This window comes from Lactuca virosa, chromosome 1 (assembly GCF_052849685.1).
Source record: "Lactuca virosa cultivar CGN04683 chromosome 1, Lactuca_virosa_CGN04683_v6, whole genome shotgun sequence".
NCBI classification, from domain to species: domain Eukaryota; kingdom Viridiplantae; phylum Streptophyta; class Magnoliopsida; order Asterales; family Asteraceae; genus Lactuca; species Lactuca virosa.
This window is the reverse complement of record NC_136426.1, coordinates 139,804,189-139,810,337: the sequence shown is the minus strand read 5'-3', so window position 1 is coordinate 139,810,337 and position 6,149 is coordinate 139,804,189. Positions and strand designations below refer to the sequence as shown.

General features: G+C 31.4%; 1 long non-coding RNA gene across 3 annotated transcripts; it reads left to right on the top strand.

Moving 5' to 3' along the window:
- The first annotated feature begins 349 nt into the window (after window positions 1–349).
- LOC145106887 (uncharacterized) lies at window positions 350–2,997 on the top strand. Of its 3 annotated transcripts, XR_013707658.1 has the most exons (6): window positions 350–667; window positions 761–816; window positions 1,139–1,213; window positions 1,350–1,511; window positions 1,606–2,692; window positions 2,921–2,997. It is a non-coding gene; the product is annotated as an uncharacterized LOC145106887 (long non-coding RNA). The 3 variants fall into 3 exon arrangements; XR_013707657.1 differs by having other exon boundaries at window positions 350–816; XR_013707656.1 differs by having other exon boundaries at window positions 350–816; window positions 1,088–1,213.
- Window positions 2,998–6,149: the final 3,152 nt, after the last annotated feature.

Below are 6,149 nucleotides of genomic sequence, written 5' to 3'. Positions count from 1 at the left end.
CGAGTACGAGATTCGAAATTTCATTATTTTTGGAATGGTTATTTCTAGAAAATCATTTGATGATATTGTTTATTGGTCTTATTTTTTGATTTATAATATCTATAGCAAAACTAAGTTAGGATGGATCATGTTGTTACATAATTTTGCTTATGTTTGTCATTAATTGTAATGTTTTCTTTCTAGGATCTTACTAGTTTTTAATGAAATTGTGTAGTTCTAAAAAAACGAGTATGATATTTGAACATAGAGTCTCTTTCAAAAGCAAAGACTGATCTCATTATATATATAATAAACCAAGAGGACGTTTATGTATAGTGAAGTTTTGGCTTTTCGAATTCTGCCACACAACTTTGTCTTTTGTTTACTTTTAATTTCTTCCCTTTTTTTCACTTTAGAATTTAGCCACATCATTTTTGGAAGTTGGCAATTTGGTCATTGCTGTGAATCACCGCCTTTCTCCTCCAATTACAATATCCACCGCCTCATCCGTTTAATACACCAGTCGAACATTCTCCATCTTCATTTTTTTGGCATGAGGTTGTCGACGAAGATGAACGACGATTAGAGGTCGTCACCGTTTGCTATCGACATCTTGACTTCACCCGCTCTTCGAGACTGTCTCTGTTAAGTCGAAGCAAGTCGCTTGGGGTAGCTCCATGCTCCTTATGTACGTTTTCTCCTCTCTTGACGACTTCTCGAGGCTTCGTTTGTATTTCGGTTGCCTTCCAGAGGGATTCATCGATTTCTAGGGTTTGTGCAGATCTGAATCCTGTTCTCCGGTGAACTAACGGAATTGTTCCACCATCTTCTACACCGGTACGTCTTTTCTATCTATACTCTATTTCTTAATTTTGTGGCTGTGGTTTTCCGATTTTCCGGTCGTCGTCCCTTTTCGAAACAATCTGAATTCTTAAATCAACTTGGAATTGAAACACGGCAGTGGAAGTCATTATATGGTTTTTATTTGATCACTGTTGTAGAGGAGGTTCTACTGTTGGATATGTATAATATAAGAAAATTGGTTGTATAATGGATTCCTCTCGGTCCTTAGAAACAACAATTTTAATGAATTTTTGTGTATTTACAGTATTTGCTATGAAGATTTATGTAGTTTGAAGCATTTTATATAATCTTCCAGTACCCTAAGGAAGCAGGATGGGCTGATGGTTGCTAGATTGTTGCTTGCACTCAATCAAGACGGTTGGCGGTGCAGGTACTTATTATCAATGTCCTTTTTGGTTAGTGCTCACTGTTATCATATAATGCCTTCTTAATGCATTTACTTTACTTTCATTTTCACTAAATTTGCACTAAAACTGCATCTAATGACAAGTTTGAATCATTGCCAGAAAGAATGGGAGTCAAACTTGGAGAGGAAGTTGGGTTATACTATTCGATTTGAAGATGTCGCAAATTCAGTGAGAGTTTATCTAAAGCTCAATAAATGATACAATTTGTGCAATTATCCTTGGTCTAAACACAAGAAATTACAGGTTCTCCTTGCACAGACGGTACTTTGTTGTGCTATTATTAATATATTTATTATTATTAAATGAAGTGAATTGTGATATCATGATATTTATTGATGCATATGGATTGTTGCAGACTGAGAAACACGACCTTCTTCAGATGAGGCGTGTAGTTGCATATATTTACAAGAATGCTGGTAGATAGAACCATTAAATTGCATTGTCTAAGAAAGACAAAGTTTACAAGGATGCCATGGAGACAGCTTCACAATCCAGTGACCGTCAGTTAGCTGAAGAATTGCTCCTTTATTTCATCGATCGGTTGAATATGATGGTATTTGTGAGGGCCAATTGGTTGTTATAATAATATAATTGAGGTTATGCATCATTACAGGGAAAAAATGAATGTTTTTCTTCCTGTCTGTTTGTTTGTTTGTTTGTTATTATCTAATTCGTCCAGATTTTGCTCTTGAGTTGGCCTGGTTGAACAATATGATCCACATTGCTCTCCCATATCTGCTTCAGGTAAATTTGTTATGGTGGGTAAATACCATTTACTCTCTACGAATGATGATTGAACTCTTTATATATAAATTGTTAAATGACACTTCTGAAGTTATTACAGCTCATTATAGCTTTCTTTTAAATGACACTTCTACAACTCCTTATAGCTTCCTTTTAATTTTTAGGAAATGTAGTTATTACAGTTTTCTTCCTTATATTTCTTAATTTGCAATAATTACATTTTTGGTCTCTTTAGTTTTTAATTTAAAAAATGAATGAATTACACTATTGATACCTCTCTTTTTTTGTATTAATTACAGTTTTGTCCCTGGAATTTTTAGTGACACATTGAATGCGCTTCTGTAGTTGAATTTTCAGGTTGGATTGCCCCTAGACTCGAAGAAACTGTCCGACTCCCCAGATTGAGAATACAAAAGCTTTTTATATTCTTCGGTATATCTACAATGTTTTCATCTATTATCATTACCTTTGTCTTCTTTTTTTAGCCTCTTTTTGTGCCATATGATCACAAAAATATGACGTCAGCCGGAGTACATTCACAGAAAATGAGATCCATGCTTCAAACATTGAATGACCTTCATTGTGTAGGGAAAAGACTTTAGCATCAAGCCATTTCAACAAAAAAAAAGCTGTCATTTCCATTCCATATTTTTACTATTTTCTCCTCATAATGTGGCACCGGTTGCTGTATTCACAAAGTACGTTTTTTTACTGAATAGATTGTCTTAATGAGATTAAACGACTGTTTACCCACTTATTTAAAACTTATGTTGAATAACAATTGATTGTTAGTTCAATAATTGTTATGCATTAAAACAATATGACGGCTACCAATTAAAACTCTATATCGGATGAATACATTGTGCAAATATGAGTAGATGACCATTTCACCGTTTTGTTTAAAAAGTGTTGCTATTGTTCTGTAGATGTTTAAAAGTGACTGAATCACAAACGAGTTATGAATTTCTATTCCGAAACACGAATCGGCTCCCCAGCTCCCCACTAACAATATCCAAATAAACTCCAACCCATGCGTAGCATGGGGATACATTTCTAGTTTAGTATAAAGGGAAAATAACCTATAAGGGTAATATCATTTTTATTTTGTATATGTTTTAGTCCTAATGTTTTATATTGTAAAATAACTCTTTTAACCTCTTGTTTTGTATATGTTTAGTACTTATGACCGGCTACTTCAGGTTATGACCGACTACTCCAAGTTGAGTTCTCAGTTTGTACACATGTAGTCTTTATGATCGATTTGTTTTAGGTTTTGCTCACATTATATCCTATGTATGACAATAATTAATGAGGTGTTCTCATGCATGGCTATTCTCTCACTTATATCAATAACATAATTTACGAATCAGTCAAATAATGGTGGTTCCCTAGTTGTTTCCAAGAAAAAGATGTATTCGATTTTAGTTTCATCTATCTCAATAATAGACAATGAAATTCTTTATGATTGCTTTATCTGAACTCAAATTGGGACTTCCAAGACAAAATAGCATCCTAAAAAAATGTTTATAGTCTTCACTAACTCGGTATGTAGATTTTGACCATTTTTCAACGAATGGATTTTTTTATTATTATTTTCAAATTCACCCCGGATTTTGAGGATGAGTTTGCAGTTGTTAAAGATGAGGTTTCATGTCCTTACGTGTAACCCAAAATGACTATGTTATTATTATTAACAATATAGTTAATTGTTATGAGTGTGAACACTATTTTCAACAATTGAAATCATTATGGTTGATGTATTTTCTTCATATGATGTAATGTAGTTGATATTGCAATTGAATAAAAATTTTATTGGTGTTAAATATATTTGGTATTGTACTATCATAATTACTAATATTGAAGTACATTGCTATTACCAAAACCATGACAAGTAACATATGACTCCAGTATTCAGACGAGCCATGTATGAGAACACCTCATTAATTATTGTCACACGTAGGATGCTACGTGAGCAAAACTTGAATAAACCTATCATAATGGTTGAATGTGTACAAAAATAACAACGACTTATTTTACAATAAAATATTAAGGACTAAATATATACAAACTGAGAATTTAACATAGAGTAATCAATCATAATTACTAAATGTGTACAAAAACAATAATTTCAAGGGCTTATTTTATACAAAAAAGACAATGAGGACTAAATTGTACAAAAAAGAACTTTATTACCCTTTTAGTTCATTTTCCTTAGTATAAACTACACAAATCTCAGTGTGTTGTGTGTTTTTCAAACTGTATAGCATCAATATTGATAGTCACATGGTAATTAAAATAATTAAGAGTTTTCAGTCTTCATAGGCGTTTGATTGAATATAAAGTAGGTGAATTCAGGTGTGTTTCACATGTTAAGATTATATAGTTATTAATTATGAAATAATAATTTTTACATTAAGTTTATAGTTAAAGTTGTAAGAGCATTTCCAATGGTTAACCTATACTATAACTTAAAGTTATTGTCACCTCAATTTACTGTTAATTTTGACATCTAAATAAATGACTTCTCTAATAGTTAAGCTTATTCTAATAGCTTTTTTTATATACAAATTTAACTAATTTACCCTCATCTATCTAAAATATTTTATAAAACATCTTATTTAATTAATCATTTTTTAAACACAAATCATATCTTAATATAAAAATATAAAATAAAAATATATCAGGTCTTTATTTATATACCTAAAATATGAAAAATTATTATGTTTTAGTTATACAAGTATAATAAAAACATTGAAAATATTATACAATAGTTATAAAATAAATTATGTTTAAAATGGAAGGACTTAAATTTACAACTTATCATATTATATTGACCACTCGTAATATATTTAGTTGTCAAAATAAAAAAATAAAAAATTGTTTACTCCAATGGCGTTAAGTGATCATTTAAAAAAAACAAATAATAATACACTAAAAAAACTTCTCATTGGAGATGCTCTGAGGTTTCTTAAATAATATGATAAGATAAATATATATTGTAATGATTAATTAATTTAAAAATTACTTATTTTATTGAATATTATTTTAGGGAAATTGAGTAAACTAACAACTTTTTAATCTTATTTTAATAATAATAATCCTTTTATATTTTGTTTTGCAAAATGACCACTTGGTCCAAAATGGGTCATTCCGGAGCCAATTTGGTATTCGGTGCATTTATGGGTAATGGATCCGACCCATAAATGCCCCCCCCCCCTCCCCCTTAAAAATATCATTTAACCTATTTCAGATTTTATTTCGAACTCTCTCATTTTGGATTACCCTACAGAGCATTCAGGACACCACTAAAACTGAAAATGTCTCTTGAGAGATGTGATGAGATGCATTTTTTATATATAAGTTTACATTATGTTCATAATTATATGCCTTTATTTTAGATTATACGTTCAAACATGTATAATTTATGCATTTAGATAGGCACTGATAGTTTTCCTTTGAATTTTATTGGTTTAAAGACAATTATAGGATTATATGTAGGACTATATGTATATTACATTAAAAATGCTCACCAAAAAACTTCATTTTCACTAGTTCGGAACAAGTCCGGAATCTGAAAAACATGGCTGGAATAATAAGAACTCCTCCGCGATATGATGAACATTTCGCAATTTTGTTCCGAAACTTAAGTCCGGAACTACGTTCCAGATTGTTGCTCTGGAGTTATGTTCCGGGATTTTGGTCCAGAGTTGTGTATTCAGTAATGTCCTCCAGAACACACATAAAAAATGCCTAATTAAGTATTCTTTTGATTATAACACGACAGAACATACGAAGTGGTTGTTACTACAACATGCAGGACTGAACTTGGGTACAAAATCATGGCTCGTTTAAATAACCGACTAGTTTGTGGGGTCTGGTTTAGGCAATCATGTTTTGGTGATTACTTATACATGCAGATAGGTGTAAAATGTCACCCTTTACTCTGCTACTATCTTATGTCCAAGTAATTTACTACATTTGATCCAGTAGACCTACAAGAGCTTCTATTTACGGGTGGCAACTGTAACATCCCGATGATAAGGTACTTATAATTTTAACCCTATAATTTATTTATGTTGCATTTTGGTCCCTAAGTTCAAGAAAGAGTGCATTAAGGGCCCTAGTGGCATTTTTGTAATTTAGCCTTAAGGGAAT